Raw genomic sequence first — 21,569 nt, forward strand, 5'->3', positions numbered from 1 at the left:
ATTTATTGTCCTTCCTTCTTTTCCCATCTTACACCTACCTGCCTATGGGACAAGAGATGGAAATTAGCCGCACGGCTACAATCTCTTTTCATATTTACATTTTTTTTTTTAAATGTTCATTAATATGCATTGTCCCATTTCTTAAATAAATGAACTTGAAACTTGAAGCATTTTAACTTAAGTAGCAGAAAAAAAAAACACAAGTCAACATTGGTGTTTGGTGTCTCTTAGATGGGTAAGTAAACAGCTGTTGATGTGATGCGGCAATGGCAAAATTACTCCAATAAGGCAGAAATTCACCTGATTACCAATATGTGTACTTTATAGACATATCTGTGTAATATTGTAGGGACTGTACAGAATGTGTATTTCTATTCAAACACTGCTGCCGCAAACACACATTACTCTACTGTTTGATCATTTACATTGTAGAACTTTTAGTATCATCTCACACACACTCCTTCAACTGCCTCAACACAATACACATTCTTCTAATTTATTCTCATATGTTAATCTTATTCTATTTGTCATACCATTTCTTCTTGAAGGCCTATGCAAAGGTGTCCCCTGTTTTATTTAGTTATATTTTATTGCTCGCTTGCTCACATAGACAGTGAAACTCTTTTAAAATGTGTGTGTGTGTGTGTGTGTGTGTGTGTGTGTGTGTGTGTGTGTGTGTGGCTGTGAGTGTGAAATACACAGAGAGAGCAAGAAAGCAAATTCCTGAGAAAGAAAGATGGATAGGTGAGATTAGCACCAAACAGCGGATACTGCTGTCATGCTGATGCACAATAGATGCACATATATCACACACGCACTAGCGCCAAGATGCACCAACTGCAGCTTCAAAAACCCACACCGATGCACACACACACACACACACACACACACACACACACACACACACACACACACACACACACACACACACACACACACACACACAGACAAATCACTCTGGCCGAGGGTTTGTTTGTGTGCATAATGTCCACAAACACCTTGAGAATGTGAGTACTGTGTGGGCGTGCTTGTGTGTGTTTTTGTTGACACTGGCTACGAGTCACCCTCTTCACCTTTCCTTCCATCGAACCGTCCACATATCAATCAATCGTCTCACCCCCCTATCCCCGACATCAGGCAGGTTATCTTTAAAATTTCAACCTATTGGAGCGTAACGCTGATATTAGCCAATCAGAAGTGACCCAGGAGGAGTTATGTGAGGGCAGACGTGACATTACCAAAGGTCGGGTCAATCAATGCGCTTGCTGCACTTGGTGTGCGTATTTGCGACATAAGTGTGAGGTCATCAAGCTTGTATGAGTCAGTCACGTTTCCATCTATCTGTAGCTGTGTGATTATGGATTCACTTGCGTATTATTTTTGTACCAGAAGATGTGTGTGTGATATGTAAATGTGCTCCATGTGCGTTGTGTAAGTCCATGTGTAAGTATTAAAGCTTGGTTGCATGTGCAGATATTAAAAATCAAACATGCACAAGTTTGTTTAGCTTCCTGGTTGTGTACGTGTTTGCAATCATTTGGTTTTGTTGTTTTTGTATATGTTCTACACGTGTGTAAATAAGCATGGCTCCATCTACATGCCTACTTATTTGTGTGTGTGTTAGAGAGGGAGTGTGTGTTCTGTTCTCCCCCCTCAGGTATTCCCTGCAGCCTCTATGAGCTACAGAGAAAACAACTTATCACTGCTGGCTGTCAGGAAGCTCTCTGCTGCTGCTGGTTAACCCCAGTCAGCTCTGACTCTCAGCTGGGATTGACTCACATTCAGTGTTGTTCATTTTCTATTTATTCATGAATAAATGTAAAATCTAACAGAAACCTAACATGACAATTTGCTGCTTGTCTTGGTTGTACATTACAGTGAGTTGAATATTAATGAGTTTTGGTCAGTTACCATCAAACCTTTAACTCAGGGATATTCTGATTGGGGTTTTTCATTATTTACCGACTGATTAAAGGGAACAAATTTGTATATCAATCAATGACCAATATGTTTATGACAATATGTTTTATAGACTTTTGAAGCTATTCACACTAGCTGTGTCTCAATTCAGGGGTTGCATCGTTTGGAGGACGTCACATCGTCGTGACAAGGCCTGTCCCAATTCGAAGGCTCCTCCAAATGCAACTGATAAATACAGCTTTCTCCTGCTTGTTCTAGGAGGACACACAAACTAATTATGTTGTCATGGAGTTGGATCTGTTGTTATCAAGCTGTGTACTTAGTCTTAAAACCTACCGGAGTTGGGGCGGCATGTTTCTGTTTCTTGGAGGGGGAAAAAAAAGTCGAGTTAGATCTCCCATCTACCATCACTTTACACTTAACAGTATAACTCAGTTGAGTGACAACTGAGATCATTTGGTGATGAAGAGGGTTGCAGCAGCTGCATTTGGAGTGATTTACTGAGCCACTAGGAGCTCACAAACATGTTTGAGACTTCTGCTTTAAAGTTAAAAAAAAGAAAAGAAAAAAAAACTAAAAAAAAAAAGAAACTGTCTGACGTCTCACACCCTGGGCTGCATTAAAAGAAAATATGTATATAGTTTAATGTTGATTAGATGACTGGGAAAGCCTGTGCGAATGCATAAATTACAAAGTCGTCAATTCAAACTGAATTATTAGCAGAATGCGGCAGTCAGGCATTACTGTAATCTCATCACTTTCGACCCCAAAAGTGATCTGAGCATGTGGGTATTATATTGGGATATACTTGAAAAATTCAAACCCCTGCTTTAAACCTATGTGTGCTGTTAAACTAATCCAGTCTTAACATGGATTAAAGCGGTATTTCACTCCAAAGCCTCATATTCTGACCAACATGAAACCCAGTATTCTCTCTGCAATATTTAAATGCTATCATTGCTGTCAGTGTTGAACAAGTAACAGCAAATTTGACTTTGAAGAACCAAATGATTACATAGCAGAAACGCACACACTAATGAGTATGCATAAATGAATTGCCTTTTTTTTCCTGATATGTTGCTCCAATCAGAGGAAAAGGCAACTGCTGGTGATCTGTCATCAGTGACAATTTAAAGCCGACACACAGACTGGAAATAAGAAAGATACAGACAATGATACATTACAGCCACAATGAGGATAATTTAACCGACTGCCTGTCTGACGTGTCATTTAATGAATCATCCCAAAGCTCCTCTGATGATGACCCTAACCCTCCCATACTATAACATAGAGCCCTTCTCAGTGAAACCCAAAATAGAACCTTCCAGGATTTGGTTTCTCTGAGTATTTACCTGAACTCTGCTATATTTTAATGTGATCATTCAGAGGAGACACTCCAAGCTCTGCTGGAGCTCCACGGAGAGGAGATGTAATACTTCACTGAGATGTTTTTGTGGTGCTTAAAACCATAATTATATCTTCTTATGGATCAACACTCCAATAAAAGACAGGAAGAGTGTAAAGAATGGGACTTCTAATATATTTTGAGTGTTTCTGCTTTTATTTGCAATGTATTTCTAGCCTTTATGGCTTTTATGTGGCGCTGGAGAAAAAGAGAAAGCAGTGTTAAATCTCTTCAGTTGTTAAAAAGTGTTGAGTTTGGAAAAACTCTGTTCAGGTATATAATGGAGACAAAACAGGAAAGTCATGCTACTCTTTTTGCTTAATTTTTCCCCATAAATAATCATAACATAACCAAAAATGTGTGTCTTGAATTAATTAATTAATTAACAGCTGTTATTTTCCTTTAGATAAGAAAAGAACATGACATATTGTTAAAGTACTTATTATTTAATATCCCCTCAGCCTTCCACTTGAAGGACCAAGTTCCCAGGCCTTTGCTTGTGGAATTTTTGTCTAACTAGTCCTCTTTGAATTTTAATTGAAAACCTCTGTACCAGCAGATAAACACAGGCTTTTGAGTAAAACTGGACAAACCAAATGGACTTTCAGCTTCCGCAATAATAATAATAATAATGAATTAAAAAAAAGTTAGAATTTTTCTCCAACATAGAGAGGCCAATGGTTTGTTATGAAAATAAGATAACCAGCAGAACTGGAAACCACTTTGTATGTTTTTCTGTATTGCACTATGTTGTGTATTCTTTGGCATCTGTATTTTATTGTGTTTTGTATTGTGAGTGTCGGGACTACAGATGGAAATTAGCCCGAGGGCTAAATCTGGTACAACCATCTTTTCATTGTTTTGTTTTTTTCAATTGACTAATGGTAATGTACACTGTCCTGTTTCAATAAACTAAATTAACTAACTAACTAACTAACTAACTTTGTGACCTTTTAAGGGTCACGCTATCAGTGGATGTCAGGAATGAACTGCCCAGGCCCAGTGTCCATCCTAAGGACCAAGTCCTGAACCCTTACAGACTTAACTGACGTCACCTGGTTGGTGACTGAGTGTGGGACAGCATATTATGTTATCATGTTGACGATGCCATAACATGTTGCACATCATTGTTGGTTTGGTCTTTCTGATTTTAAATTTTTTATTTCCTCCCTTCACTTCCTGTTTGTAAACTAAATAATAACGTTGGATCAGATATGGTAAGAACTGATTTAATTTTAGATTTAATTCAGATTTAATTTAGAATGCATCATCATGTCATCACAGGGCTGACAACTACACACAGGTCTAGCTCTGAGTCACCAATGAGCTCTGTGTTTATTCTGTCACACACTTGTATTTTCTGTAATGCTAATGCTGGGAATTGTTCCTTTCACGCTTCTTTATTAGGTGATGTCCTTCAACCTTATTATTTCAGCAGTCTTGGTTTCAGTTTTTTATGCTGCTAGGCATCCACTGGAAACCACATGTTCTGTATCAGCATGTATAACTACTAACAGTATGAATGTTTGGAAATTCCTTCAGGTTAAGGGTTGCAGGCAAATGACTGCTAGACAGCCTTTGATGGTTTGACAGCAGGACAATACCAATCCATCATGGATTTACCCAGAACGTGTCACAGAGCCTCAGGATGAACGTGTAGGTAGGGACTCGTGCAAGTTCTCAATTTCTGCCTGAGCCCAAAATCGACCTTAAAAAGGGTCTGGATTCAGGGCAACAATTTACACTAATTGGCCAGGTCGGGTCTGACTCGGGCTTTTCTGTCTCTTTGTGCCCAATGGGAGACAGCAGGATGGTTAGTTACTGTTTTAAACGTTGTCTTGTGTTAGCTTCCTGCTACCATCTCTTGTGTTAGGGTCAGTTTTGACCCTGTGCATCTTATATTATAAAGAAAGTGTAATTAAAATATAATTAATTAAAATAAAAAATAATCACTACCAAGAGTGCTGTCGATTCTCTCACACTTTGAACTTTTTGGACTGGCACCCGAGCGTCACTGAAACCTTAGAGTGGGCACGCTGAATCTACCTTTTGTTTACTTCATCTATCAGCAGTTTGGATACTCACTGACCGTTAAAGCAGATATCAGTGGAATGTTTTTGTTAATATAAGTCCTAAATAGTCCTATTTTCCGTCAGCAATCACTTACATGAAGTATTTCAGCCTAAACACGAGTCTCTCCGTCACTCTGCTCTGCTGTAACCCGAGGAGAAAATTTTCCTTGTGGGATACAAGTGTTATCCAATGAGGAGAGAGAACGGCATGAAGGGCTGTGTGTGCAGCCAAGGGATGCGCGTGAATGTGGTGACGTAGCACGAGGACCAATTGATGCCTGACAAGGGCGGGGGCTGCTAACTCATGGTGCGTTCAAAGAAACTCGTACTTTGTGTTTTTCCTTCCTGTGAAGTCATACCAGTTCGATCTGGTACGAGTTCACGGGTCGGAAGTTACGAGTGGCCGTTATAGGGAACTTTCACAGACAACAGGATGGTAAAAACACGAGCTACGGGTTACCTGGAACGCTACCAAGTCGTAGTTGTGACTTGAAGCTGTAACTTACGGTTTCAAAAGCCTGCCTTGAACGCAGCATTAGCCGAAACGGCCGTGAAGCTGATATCTGCTTTAATCAGTCTTCTATATCACAAAATTATTCTTTGATATGGAGCACTGTTACTGTTAAACCATACACCTTGATCCATATTCATTCATGTTGTGGATCAATGTGAAGTGACCATGTTAAATAAACTAAAGTGTGAGATATTTGTAAGTAAAACTTCCCTCTGATTGATTGTGATACAGACAAGACATCTCTCTGTCAAAGAGTTCACTGCTCCTCATTACACTGTAAGCCTGGTTCATGTTTTTATTTATTTTCCTCCAGCTGAAAGTGATGCCCCAAGTTGCAAAAGTAAATTCAGTTTTTGACAAAAATGTAATAAATCCTAGTTCTACAAACAGTCCAACATGTGCAGAGGGCCCACTAGAGAAGAGCACTGTATTTAAATGGGCCTGGGCCTGGGCCTGGAGTTTGTCAAAGGCAAAGAGTTGGATGTATTTTTAAGGTTACAGTGTGACATATTAACATAATCCTGTAAAAAGAAAAATGGGTAACACTTTATTTGACACCGATTCCTATAATGCATTATGACCATACTTATAATGAGTTATAATGCAGTTATAGCACTGTATAACTATAGTTATAAACACTCATAAATGATCATGATTTATAACGATAATCATAACACAATATAAAGCATTGGTATTATAATACATACATATAACGAATGTCGCTGACAATGCCCACATTGATAATGCATTAAAAATATAGTTAAAATGTGTTATAATTGGCTTATAAACGTGTATAACTATCATCATAAACACTCATAAATCATCATAAGGCTTTATAACAATAAGCATAACACATCATAGAGCAATGAACTGTTACTAATCTTCCTGGGGTCCACCCATAAAATCTATTATAATACTTGACCTTAAAAGTCATGATAAAATGCTTTATAGTGTGTTATGATTATTGTTATAAAGAATTATGTTCATTTATAAGTGTTTATAACTATAGTTATACAGTGCTATAACAGCATTATAACTAAATTAATGCACTATAGATAGGCGTCAAGTAAAGTGTCGAAAAATGTTTAATCACGTCTTTTCTTCTTTATATATATATATATATTTTTTTTTTTAAGAACAGAAGCTTTTCAGTCATGAACCATATTCAAAAAGAAACGGTATAATATAAATCATCATGGATAGAGGAAGATCGATGGTGTCTCACTTAGGCTGAGCATGATGGCCCACTTTATGATCTAAGTGGACAGGGAGGGTGTATTCTTGCCTAACACAGTTTAAAAACTTGAAGACTGACTCAGTCTACAGTGCTCAAACCAATGATTTACTGAGTGACAGGAAAGTATTGTAGCTGTTTGTATACGTACATGTGTCGACTGTCCACTAAATGATGTCACATTTCACCCAACCGACACCTAGGCAGTTAGTGAAGACACATTCCATTTTCTCTGACCTTTATTTGGCCTGGAAAAGTAAACTGGTTCCTTCATGCTATATTCAAACCACAATGACCAGTGCCCTCGACCACTCGGCATCACCACCACTGTGTGGACACTTTTGACAGTGAGTTCTTGTTCTGAAAACACTACAGAGAGATGAGTGAGCTAAAAATAGCACAGGCTTTTTAGCAGAGGATGGTTTCGATCCATCGACCTCTGGGTTATGGGCCCAGCACGCTTCCGCTGCGCCACTCTGCTTATAGTGCTGAGTCCTGAGGTTTACAAGTCAGTGAATAAACTGTGATTATATGTGGACAGGTTAAAGTCAAGTCGAGCTACACTGAGCACTTGAGTATCTTTAGAATCAAGATTCTTCCATATTACTGATTCAAAGGATTCCATGTGTCTTGAAGATCCATCCTGAAAAGGAATCCAAGAGATGTCAGAAGAGTTATGTCTTATGCTTTGGGCAAATTTAAAAAGTCCATGTTTGTACTGAAGGAATAAGTGACGTCTGGTAAAATTCAGAAAACAGTTTCATCAATTTGACAATGCAACTGCAATGTTACAGTTTTTCTCAGTCGCTTTGGTGCTATTCTCAGATCAGAATGAAAGTTCTCATAACTATTAGTTCAACCTCCACAACATGTAGTCATTTGTCCACATCATAGTAGCAGTTTCTCCTTCCTCTGAACAAATTGCAAATGCTTTTGGACATGTATCAGTTGCTCTCATACAATTCTCTGCTGTTTTACAACATTATCATTTGTTTATGTCATGTCAGTCAAAATGAACTATACTTTTGAACGCTGAATAGTCTTTCCCTAAAAAACTAATAGTCCTCATTTCATTGCTTGAGTCATTACATACAAAATTCTTGAACTAGTTTTCAAAATCTGTCAAACTAATTTTAAATGTTGGGAGAAGCACTGTGAATTCAATGATTCAAACATTTACAGTAAGGGACAACAGGTATGTATTCAGCACTAAACAATCTGCACTGCTGTCATTGTGTCAGGCATTACTGTAAGATACAGTGGGACAAGAACTTTTTTACATTTAGACTTACACGGTACTGCACTACAGCATTTTACAAGTAGGAAGCACTTTGACAGTATTGTACACTACAGTAATAATGGTTGATGCAGTACATGTACTGTACATTACTGTAATTTTACTCTGCATCACATAGGATTACAAGAGACTGAGCCCATTACAAACAATGGCATAAGGTTGAAAGAGATACAATGTAAGGATGACATTACTGTATCTTTGGGAATATTGAATCTGTTTCAATCGCTACAATTGACAGAGTGATGTAGATGAAAATGTGACTGGAACGTCTGGATGTGCAGGAATGATTTACAGTACTCTGTAGGTTCAGTTACTATATGTACTGCAACATAGTTTACGTAAAGTTGTACCCTAAGAGTGTTTCTTATGTTTGTTGTAGATGACTGTAGTGTATTTTTCCTTTGCACAACGCTGTGAACAAATCAGAATTGCAAAGAGCATATGCAGTAGAAATGTGAAACATACATATTCAGTATCTCCACTAAATACAGTAATGTGTAACTTTACTGTAGTTTTCACATGGCTGTACCAGTAGTGTATAGTGCTGTCTTGAGCATTTTCAGGTATCATCACTTTTTGCATTGGAAAACACTTAGAGAATAAAGTGTCCTAATGAAAACATGACAAAGCCATTTGACCATCTTGTTCATAATCGATGGTGTCAGGACTTCTCATTTTGACGACACTGACAGTTTCATTGACATGAGTACTTGCTTTTGAGAGATGGACAATCCATTTTGAGCAAGTGACGCGCTTTTGCAGGTCATCCACTAGGTTTTGCAGTTTGTGATAATTGTTCTGAGAAATGCACTAACTGTTGTGCAAATGTTAAGAGTGATGTGAGAAAAGCACCAAAGCGACTGAGAAAAACTGTAAAGCAGAACTATGCAGGATTTGTAACTTAACTATGCTAACTAAGCTTTGGAGTAATTGTGATGGTTTAATAAATGGCTTAACTCGTGACGAGGGACAATAGAGGCTCTTTGCCTTCCACATGTGTGTCACTTATTGCGTCTCTTGGCTGAAAAACAACTTTGCAAGATCAGAGCCTCGGACCCAGTGCTCTCGTCTCTGCGCACAGCGAGATAGATAGATAGATAGATAGATAGATAGATAGATAGATAGATAGATAGATAGATAGATAGATAGATAGATAGATAGATAGATAGATAGATAGATAGATAGATAGATAGATAGATAGATAGATAGATAGATAGATAGATAGATAGATAGATAGATAGATAGATAGATAGATAGATAGATAGATAATTTATTAGTACAGACTCTGAGTCCAGTTAAAAACACAAGATAGGACAGGAAAAGAACAACACAAACAGCGACAATACCAACAACAATGACAACAACATCAACAGTAACAACAACAACGACAGCCCCTTATTAAAAGACATAAACGCTCCCCTTAATTCGTAATCTCTAAGCTATACAAACATACAAATATACATAATTAATTATTTTTTTAATATAATGTTATGTACCACTCTGTTGATTGATTTTTCGCCGGTCTTGCTGTAAACAAATGCACATGGCCAGGATGAGGGTTAGCAAAACAGCGTAAAAGCGACCAGACTTACATAGTTCCTCTTTAAGTGCAAAAATAGTGTTTCCAGGGACTTCTTCATGAAGCTGTTCACTAAGTCTCAACATGTTTATTTGAGGTACATTGCATCAGATTCTCTGTAAGACCATAGAATATGCAAGCACCTGCTGCTGAGTCACAGTCTTAGCGGAGGATGATTTTGATCCATCGACCTCTGGGTTATGGGCCAAACAGGCTTCCACTGCTCCACTCTGCTCCCATTTACCCTCACCATCAACTGAGCTGCACATTCTTACCCAGCCAGAATGTTATGGTAACTTTTAATTGGCTTCCAAGAAAAAACAGCATCATAGTGGATGAACCCATCATGATGTCACCAACCGGCTGCCTCCCTTTCGTCCATCTACACTGGAGCACTGAAGGCTGACAAAACCAACAGGAACACGTCGTCCTCAAAGAGCAAAGTTGGGATCCCAATGCCCCAAAAAGGACGCAGAGCCCGTCCATGAATACCACAAGCAGGATTGGGCCTCATTCACGAACCGTTCTTAAGAACAAATTTGTTCTTAAGTCCTACTTACGAAGTTTTTACGAAGATTGTGGCATTCATGAATGTTTTCTTATCCAGAATTTGTTCTTAACTAAGAACAAAATCTACGAACAGTCAGGAGTATACTTACGCACTTTTAGGTGCTGAGACTTCTGCAAAAATAAGATAGATAGATCTGCAGTTGTATGATATTAGTATAATAAGAATTATTTTCTTATCTTTTATGATGTTTTTAATAATCATATATTAATAACAATAATTGACAAATCATTGCAGTCTCTTAAAAAACATTATAGACACTTAATTCATATCAGTTGTTTTTTTTTCTCTTTTTTTTTGGGGGGGGGGGGGGGGCATACAGCTGCCGATATGATTTTTTTTTTCTAATTGCGGGCTGCAACAGTGCACTTACTGTAAGTGTAAGTTTTTTTTTCATATGTGATAATATGATGATATTTATGATGGCACACGAGAGAGTGTGGTCTCTCTGATAACAATGGAAGAGCTGCATCCACTGCTGACTCAACTAAATATAGCCTAAATATAAATATAAAAATCTAAACTAAATATAAGCCTTTTGTTTGTTTCTTTGTTTCATTCCTGCCGCAGTAGCGCCACTTCACTACTTAAGTTCTTTTTACGCTTGGAGTCTGGTGCTCCCTCCCAGATTTTCATTTGCGCATTTCAACTTTCTTTCTCACTTCACCTTCTCTGCTCATTGCCTGTGGGTTCTGTGCACACGGCCCTGCAGTCTCATGCCCTTTTACGGGCATTGATGGGGCTGTTACCTATGCTAATCCTATGTTAATTAGACTCACCTGGCACACGCCCTCAACTTACGAGGAGATGGCATTCATCAAGTAGGAACACAGCTGCGAACAATTCTGAGGCTTACGAACGCGTTGATGAATCTGACGTAGGGTTTTCTTAAGGAACCTCTTAAGAACAACTTAAGAAAGAATCTAAGAAGGTTCTTAAGAAGATATTGGTGAATGAGGCCCAATGGACAACATTGGAATGGTCCAACATTCACTGAAACAACCTGATCTCACAGAAATACGTGAAATGAGCACGAACAACTAGTAGCCTACCAGATTCCGTGCTCCTTTCACGTAATGTGTTAAAATTACGTGAAGGGGGCACGGAAACAGTCTCCACTGAAAGCCAATGAGGATCCTTTTCGTGATGGACACACGCATTATCAGCTTCGAAGACGTCATGCTGGAGGCGCTCATAGACTGTAAAAAGAATGGACGTAGCGTCCCTGACGTCACCCATTGGTTTGGGGGAGTTGTTTTGTGCCGCTACTACGGGGGTTAGAACCGCGCCATGTTGGATTCTACTTGCCATATTTGGAGCGGTGCGGCCGTTGGCCGGCCGAGAGCCCGCCCACTGGCCTCGTAGCAGCGGTCGCCGGACCTGTCACTCAACGGTTCTGCGCCCTGATTGGCCAGAACTTTAACCCTAATAATAGTAAAACGGTAGAGTTTAAAAAAAATTCACCCCCCTCAGAGTGTGTGCGGGGGTAGAAACTATCGATTGAGACCAAAAAAATAAAATGTACCAGGCTGTAAATATGTTTTTTTAAGCTGTAAAATCGGCTATTTTAACATGGGGCTCGATTGGAGTTGCTCCCTTCTGGAGCCAGCCCCCAGCGACAGCCGAGGGGATTGCAGCTTTTTGAATGCGGAAGTGAGCTTCACTTCTCAGACCTACTGTCGCTACCCGATCTGCGACGCTACCGGATCCGTGACAAAACTGGTCTGCGCAGACCGGCCGCCATCTTGGACAGCTGCCTACGGCAACTCCACTTGGACAAACTTCATTTGGGCACTGCCCGATTTGCGTACATGCTTTAAGTTCTGTGAATTTAAAATACGGTACTGTGAAAATGATTAAAAAATAAAATAAAAACCGCGTAGGTCCGTCATAACTGTGCGTTCACACCAAAAGCTTCCAAAGCGTCAAAAACGCCGGAAGTCAATTCATTTTCAATGAGCGCCCGGCGACACTGAGCGTCCAAAGCGTCAACAGGCGTCGCCGCGCTTCCAGAGCGTCCAAAGCTTCCAAAGCGTCCAAAGCGTCACCAGATGAAAAGTTGAGCCAGGTTTAACTTTAGGGTAATGAGCTATGACGCGGTCAAGCGGCAACCGGCGGCAGCCTGTCAGAATAGAGATGTCCGTCGGCTGCCTGTTTTTTTCTTTTTTTTGTATTTCGGCTCCCCAATGACCAGCGCGATCGAACTTTGACGTCAGTCACCAGACGAGCGGCCAAAGCGGCTGAAAATATTTGCCGTTTTGGGAGCTGTCTTGTCTGACGCCCCCCCTCGAGCGTTTTTGACGCTTTGGAAGCTTTTGGTGTGAACGTACAGTAAGACAGCCGCGGCAGACTCGTTTATTCAGTGAGTGTTGTGGTAGTTGTGATTGTTTGTGGTTGTCATGGTGATGAGGCCGGCGAGAAAAGAGGACAGTAAACATTAAAAGTCCGCCTGTGTTCCTGTTTTCTGAGCATCAAGATCCTATTACCACCACAACCAACCCTCAATTTACATTACTAATAAAGTATTTAAAAAAAAAAAAAAAAAGATAAACCGTCTGTGGCGACGCACATAGGGCAGTGATCCTAAGTCAATTCAACTAAGTTTGTCCAAGTGGAGTTGCCGTACGTGGCTGTCACGGATCCGGTAGCGTCGCGGATCGGGTAGCGACACCGACAACTGCCCCCTTGGAGGCGCTGCAGGTTCCCGGAAGTGCGAATGAAATGGATATTCAGAAGAGAAAAAAATCGTTTTTTTAGCCATAACTTTGTAACCATTCAAGGCAGACGAGCTATGGGCTTATACTTTTTTCGTTTTGACGAAGATTTTTTCAGCTTGTAGTTGCTGTCGTGGTTGTTTTAAACGCTATTTTATGAATGTAATTTTTTTTTTCATTATTGTGGTAGGCCAACGTTTGGTGCATTATTTTAATCATTAACGTTATATTTATTCAGTTAATGTGTATTTCGTTTGTTAGTTATTACGAAGATTGCTCAGCTTTCCATCGTTGCTATGGTTACAGTGAACGATCAGCTGATTTCATTGTGACTGACGTAGCTTCCGGCAAGTCCGTCATCGTCTCACCGACAGGCAGCCCCCGTTCAGGTAAACAAACAACATGGAAAATTGTGATTAAATAATTAACAGTTAAAGCTATTTTACCTCCAAAAACCAGCCAGTGTCGTCAACCACAAAGTTTGACAGATGTGGTTGATCAAAGTTGTCAAACTGGCTGACTTTACTAGCTGCACTGTTTGAGATTTAGATTTTAATGATTAGGCTAACGTTAACATAGCTAGGCTAACATTAATGCTACATGCCAGCCCTCACTGTACTTTTCTCACTGTTTTACAGGTTACAGATAATACAATGGCTACAGCTGAAGCTGAGTTCGATGAGCCTGACACAAAGGTAATTTTAATATCTTATTCCATGCATGGGGATCAGTATTATGATGCATTTGTGCAGGAAGTCTGTGTGGTTAACTGCATTACTTTGATTATGATTATTATTTGATTTTTAGGTCAAAAAAGAGGACAAAGGCATCAGACCTGCCACGATGGAGAAAACGTGATGATCATCTCTGTGTCCTTGAGGAGACCGGTGTGGAGATGCTTGATGAACAAGAGCCAGGATTTGGTATGTGATCGTGATAATTTGTGCATCATTAGTCTTATTTTGGTAGAAAAACATCATGTTAGGATTTCTATGCGGATGTACCAGTCCAAGAAGCTTTCTGAAGTCTGTAGTAGTTGTAGTCGTAGGCCTGCACACCTCAACGTCACCATAATACTTCATTTAGAATGTGATTTTCACAGGGCCTGATTTAAGCCACAGTACCACCTTAAATTAGCTCAGTGCAGCATCACACCGGTGCTTTTGACATTTACCAATCATATTTCCAACACACGCAACAAAACACCACCTGAGAATCCATTTTTGCCGTCATCTTTCAGTGAGCCAAAACTATTTTGGCTTGCGTTAGTTAGTTAAATGGGGAGTGGGCGCAGGAGACACACAATAACGACAAAATGCAACATTTTTGCAACATGTTTGGGTTCATTCAACTAAGATGGACATAAATGGACATGGTGTGTTTTTATTTTTTATTTTCTCCAGCTCTGAGGAAGGGGGCTACTTTGACGGGTGCTTCTCTGCAATGATGATGACTTCCAAATGAGGGCCAAGCATGTACAGTAAGTGTTTTTGTGTATTTTCCACATAGATTATCATTGAACTTCTTGTACTACTTGAAAGTTTATTTTTAAAATAACATTAGAAACTGTTTGTCTTTGTATGCACCAGGAAAGGGCGTCTGTGGTCGGTCTCAGCTGAATGCAGCAAAGGTGAGGACAACGAGGAGGAGTAGCTCCAGCCTTGATGAGCAGGTGTGTATCATATAAGAGTTATGCCATCATGGCATTATTCTTTGTGCTCTAAATATGTATGTATATCCACACATCAGCTGACCCACACTATAGGCCCAGTTCCAATCCGCCCCATAAGACTCAGGCCCTGAACCCTCACTGACTAAAGTGACGTCAGATCTAAGACAGAGTGTGAGAGTCTGTGAGGGTCCAGATGCTGTAAACATGACTGGAACAGCACTTACCCACTCTCACGATACGTTACCTTGACAACAACATGTTGTTGACTCCGGTCATGAAATGATAATTTACTGTAATTTCAACACGCACAAAGTGTGTGAGGGACACGGACTTAAAACAAAATGTTCCTGGATCAGATCTGATCAAATCATCATCAATAATCACAAACTGCACGTTAATACTGACAGTAAACTTATTTTTTTATTTTGTTGTTGCCCCTGTCCATTAACAATAAAGAGACCGGCGGAGCTCTCTCTGACTACGTTTGTTTATTTTATTTTATTTTATTTTATTTTTTTAACACTCGTGTTCCAACGGCATCCCATGTGTTTGACTTCACAACGCTATGAACTGTGGGTAATTCCCCTACCCAAAGTCAGCATCGGTGCTGACTTACGGTAAGGGGGCAGTAAGGGCTCATTCACTGACTCACTGACTTGGTGATCTGACAACGGAACAGCCCTCACACACTCACGGACTTCCCGTGAATGCGCCTGGGCCAGTTGATCCGTACCGTGCTGAAGCCCGAATGCCCCCCCCCCCCCCCCCCCCCCTGTCCCCCGCTGGCCCGCACTCACACTACCTCCAACCCAAGCATGCTGAAGCACGGTTGCCTCCGACACAAACGTCATCGCGTTGATATACCAACACGGCGGATGCGCTCTGACTGCAGAAAGAACAGCGCTTTTTAATTGTTTGTCCGGTTGTCATGGTAACATCTTGAAGTTTAATCAAAGCGATGTCAACTAGCTATGTTTATGGCGCGACGTAATCATGACTGTTGTTTACACGCGGTGGCAGACACGAGGTGGAGAACGAGCCCGCGGCGCATTACGTGTGCGCATTCCTGGCCAAGCGTACCGTGCACACCTCACCAACCGTGCCGGGCCAGGGAAGTGTACCGTGCTCAGGTACGGAACACTTGCACTCACACTGGCAATAGAATCAGGACTTTAGTCTAGTGTGCCTAGTGTGAGTACACCCTAAGTCAGTGTGTCCGTAAGGGCTCAGATTGGAATTGGGCCATACTCTTCTCTCCAATTTATTTTGCACTTCATCTATTCACAACTGTACTACACTTGAATGAAAATCAGTCTAACTCAACACAAACCCAGTTGAATGAATTTATCTATTGGGCTCTTTTTTTGAAACTACAATATTAGCTTCATCTTTTTTGTGTGACTGTTAATATGTTTGCCATCAGTACAACAACAATTACTGCTATAAGGGTGTACGCAACTATACTAAGTGAAGGCTGCCCAGAATGCAGCCACCTGACTGCCATGAAGTCCTTGTTGTCTGCTTTATCCCAAGGCATATGGCATCAAGTGCAATATCATTTTATTTATTATTCGTTTCATAGCCAATTACAGTGATATTTAACAGTTCTTATTAGCTATAATTTGATGATGTTTACATAATTGTATTGAATTCTGCAACCCATAAGACACAAGGTAATACATGGTTTATCATTATTAAAGGTGAAACTCAGCATGATAATGCTGACAGTCATTGGAAAGTTTCAAATCCAGTGAGCGCTGCATGCTGGATTACAACGCTCAAGCAAACTGATGAATGTTCCACAGACTCAGACTAATGATGTGCACTGTTCTTTAAATGACAGATAAAGCGGGGAGCAGACAACCAGGATGGAGCTGGATCTACGTTGGTGGAGGAAATGGGCAACTCTTTCCTCTCCAGGACTGCCATTATCACTAAGCTCATGAGTAAGGGAGGTTTGTTTTAGGCTGTTACATATTGTTATAGAGTTATGATTTACATTTCACTACATTTTAGCATTACATGACTATTGTATTTCAGGTATTTTAGTGGAATAGTCCGACTACATTGTTGTTAGTTACAGTAAGTGAGCACAACATGATACTAAAACAGTTAAAACCCGACTCAAAAAGTGACCAACAGGGGCTCATGAAAGTCTTTAGCTTCTCTTTGCACCAGACACACCAGCATCTCCACAGGCAAAGGCAAAGCCCAGAGACCCACAAGGAGGAGATAAATTAATACATTCTTGTGAAACAGATCAGGCCAGGTGTATAGGGCTTTGTTTATTTCGTGACCATTTTTTATCACCACAGTACTGTGGGTTGTAGTCAACGACAAAATAGATTAAAAGTTTTTCCTCAAAACTGTAAAGTTTAGTACTTCCTATTGCTTGTTGTGAACTGTTTTCTTCTCTGTATACTACAGTATATGTCCTGTATACTATATGTCCAACATCTATGTCCCGTCTGGCCGTCCTGGGTGTGGGATCCCTCTGCTGCTCATCCTGAAGTTTCTCCTGTTTTTTTCTCTCTGAAGTTTTTCCTCAGTGGATGTGAGGGTCTAAGGGCAGAGGATGTGGTTGCTATGTAATGACCTTGGAGACAAAGTGTTTGTAAAAACGGGCTATACAGATAAACTTGCAATGTCGTAAGTGGTTAGATTTTCCACCACTAAATGTGTATGTGTGTATAAATATGTGCAGATGGTCTTACTTAACCATGTTTTATTCTAGTTGTAATGATCTGTGTATGTATTCTTTATCTGTAGTATGAAAATGACTCTTAAAGTTTTGTTTTTACCACCCTGTGTTATAAAATGACAATTAAATGAATTCAAATCAAATGACCTTGATTCCTTCACTTCTTGACCCTGCAAATGTACAGAAACGTTAGTAATCAAAACACAAATTTCTTTTTATCACCATATTCCAATATATATATTTATAATTTCATTTCAATAGGCTACACTGAAATCTGCAATCTTTTGAGTTTTTCACCATATTGCATTGGATAGATGTAGCCATCTTTTATTGATAAAATTGATATAGTAAAATATCTCCTCTCTGACAACTTCTTGTAACCTCTCTGTTGTGTGCCTTGGACACCTTGGGCTGCGTTCAATAGCCCAATGCTCTAGTCTAATGTAAGCTAAACTGGCTATTAACCCATCTGGTTGCATATTTTTGAAGCCACATTTTATGAACACACTCTTCAAACAACACTCTCACTTTATAGTAACAAAAATGTGTCGAGGAATGATGCTCGGGTGTTCCGTTTTGAAACGTTGCCTAATCCTATTGCCTTTGAACGCATCCCGTTCAGACCGCGAAACAGCGTGGCAGAAATCACGTCTAAACTAGCACTAATACATTACTATTTTTATATTTTATAACATACAATCTCTCATGATATAAACATATATGTCATGGTTACGCGTTTTTTGTTAAAGAATGAGCGAATAGACGCTTTCTGAACCCTAGTGTGACAACCCCAACCCCAACCCAGGAGAACAATACAAGAACTACATGTTGCCATAGTGACACGTTGACTATGTGCGCTCCGCCATATTGGTTGTAGTTCTAATGTGTTTTCCCTGTTATGTTTATCTAAGACCAGGAACATTGTAATCTTTTTATAGGTTTTCTGGGGTGTGGAGCACATATGTTTGGTCAGATTTGATGTGTGTTCCTGTTAAAAGGGAGAAAATGTGTTTTGTGCCATATTTGACCCTATTCTTGACCCCTTCCTGCTGGTTTGCCATTGGACCTGATAGTAGAGGTCAAGAGCTTTCCAAAAATGTGTATAACTTGTCTGTAGCACATTTTGTTGCTGCTCTAGAAGCCTTTAAAAGTGTGTCAGGATCAAGGTTCAAAGGTCACTTGTGGGGAGCAAGAGCTGACCTAAGTTTTCATACTGACACATGTTACTCCCTAGGTCAAGACCTTTCCAACGATGTCTTCATTGTTGTCCTACGACAAAGTTTAATTTTCAACTTGCTTGAAAACTATGGCCCTTTGAGATATACGTTCCTAGCCCTATCTATGGGCCTAACTGGCTGAAATCAGTCAAACGTGTTTTCAGGGGTAGTGAGTGGCCAAAAATGGTTCAGGATGTTGGTGTCTGACTTATACACTGTTAGACTTTAAAATTTTGACCAGTTTAGACTCATTTTCCTCATAATCTACATCTACACAAAGGTCAGACAAGGAAGACCAGCTGTCCTCTCTCTAATTAGGATGCCCTGACTCTGAGAAAGGAGGTCAGCAGCAGAGAACAAAACTTTAAATAGCCTAACCAATCATTCTATACAATTTTCCCACTTGCCCTGATAAAAATCTATCTATAAATCTAAATTTCTCTTATAAATCTACACCAAACTGATACTGCAGTTTTGATTTGTGTTAACCCCTCCCCCAAATTCAGGATATGTTACAGTCTTACAATCACAAGTGCACTGTATGTTGGATGGGATACCCCTCCTCCCAAAGTATATAAATAATTATTACATAACTCTGTTATAAGTCTGTTATAACACCTTACTCTATAATGGCTGAAAGCCATATGGTCTCCTCACCTTCCTTTTCTCCAAGGCATTAGTGAAAGGTATTAGTGATTGCGGTTTCATTTGTACAAAACACACACACACACACACAGAAACCATTGTTTTTGTCTATAGTAATTGTCAGTATTGCAGTGGCTGTGTTTGGGAAGTTGGATCACTGTTGAAATCCTCTGGCCATGAAGCAGTCAATCGTGTTGGTTGAGTGAGATCAGCACTTTCTTCTTGGTCTTCTCTTCTTCCACTGATGGACTTGTCAAGATGGGCTTATATGCAAATGCTCATAAAAACGAAATCTGAAATGACAGTCTAAGGCAACCTTTATTTAACACATACTACAAGGTAAACTGTACTCTGGAGAACATAGTGTTTCAAATGTACTACATTTCTTCAATTAACAGGCATGCATATTTTCCATTCGGGTTGATGAATGCAGATACTTTTATTTTGTTATCTGTGGGAAGAGATTTTCAAACATGAATACAGTATACAACTGATGAACTCATGGACTACCGTTTAAAAAATGATTAAAAGGACAAAAACACACAAAAACTGTACAATTGGATAAGCATAACTAACCAATCTATCAACTAATCCACCACGCAATCATTCATAACAATGTAACTATAATCATTAACCACATAATTGTACATTGTTTTAAGCTGTTTGTGTGGCACCCAGGAATCTCTCCATCATGTTGCTACGAGAAAGAAGAAATGGAAAAAAGAGAAATTCTTTTTAGTAACAGTTGCTTTAGTATCAATGAATCATGAATTAAACATGATGTTGAACATGACATACACACTTCTTTTAGAAATACTGTATGGTGTTACTTGCATTCAATGTTGATTGGTAACTACAGTGTGCTGAACTATATCTGTTACTTCAGCATGAATGTTCACCCTGTAACCCAGAAGCCTCTCATACAGCTACGCTTCATGGCAAAGTTGTGCACAGAATTTGAGATGTTGCATTTGTGGTAATGCATCTATGATGACACAACATACATACTGTACCTCTTCGAGCAGGGCAGCCATTTCACCTTCACCTCGCTTATCCCCTGAAAAACAACCAATAACCAAAATGACTGAAAAATAATACAAAAAATAAGCAGAAATAATAATCTATAATAATATCTATTATAACATTAGCCTAGAAATCTAGACGCACCCTAGCGGCAGCAAAAAATATTTGCTCCGTAGGTGGGTCTAGAAACGAGCCATAGGAACTTTTTGAGTCTCGAACACCGTTTGTGTTCACCAATCACAGTGCTCTATCTGTTTAGAGAGTCGTTGGGCGGCTTAACGCCATGACGACATACATTTTAATTGGCTTGTCAGGCTAATGTCATCCTGCTCTTTGCTCTGATTAGTCGTAGCGCTCAAGCACTACCCCATTACGTGCAGAGGCAGTTTGAAAGAGAGCCTTCATCCCGCCCCCTGGATTGAGCCGAGGTCTACCGGTCATTGCCAGACTATACATTTTAATGATATAGTCTGGCTTGTCAGGCTATTATAACGTAATATCTTAACTTTAAACTGTGTGTGGTGAAATGGTGATTATAGAAAGTTTGCAGTAAATCTGTGGGGGAGACTGTGGTACGCAGCATAGGGCAAGCTGAGCCACTCCTTGTTGCTAGGGAACCATTAAGAAAAATAGAGCATGTGACCAAATATTTAGGAGGACCGAGGAAGGCAAAGGACTGCCCGATGCGGGATTCGAACCGGGGCCGCCTGCAGTGAGGACTGTAGCCTCTACATATGGGGCATCTGCTCACTTGACGCTCCTAAATGAATGTATTTTGTCTTTACTTGTCCTGATTACTAAATCAGGATTCTGGATTATGATTACAATAAGTACGCTGCTGAAAACAAGCTGCTGTTTATGGTGAGCCATGTATTACTTTAAAAGAGAAAGATGAAGGATTCTTCCCAAGATGCAATGTAATCACAAAACTCCCCGAAGCTCAGTGAGTTGGTGGCTCAGCAGCAGGTCCCTGCAGTTTGTGTTCACCTGCCACCTGGACAGGTGGAA

At 39.9% G+C, this 21,569-nt stretch overlaps 1 long non-coding RNA gene across 1 annotated transcript; it reads left to right on the top strand.

The window, feature by feature from the left end:
* The first annotated feature begins 13,938 nt into the window (after positions 1 to 13,938).
* On the top strand, positions 13,939 to 14,787 carry LOC310992346. The gene is made up of 3 exons (XR_014595681.1): positions 13,939 to 13,998; positions 14,111 to 14,226; positions 14,707 to 14,787. It is a non-coding gene; the product is annotated as an uncharacterized lncRNA (long non-coding RNA).
* Positions 14,788 to 21,569: the final 6,782 nt, after the last annotated feature.

This window comes from Trachurus trachurus (assembly GCF_905171665.1).
Source record: "Trachurus trachurus genome assembly, chromosome: 10".
NCBI lineage: Eukaryota > Metazoa > Chordata > Actinopteri > Carangiformes > Carangidae > Trachurus > Trachurus trachurus.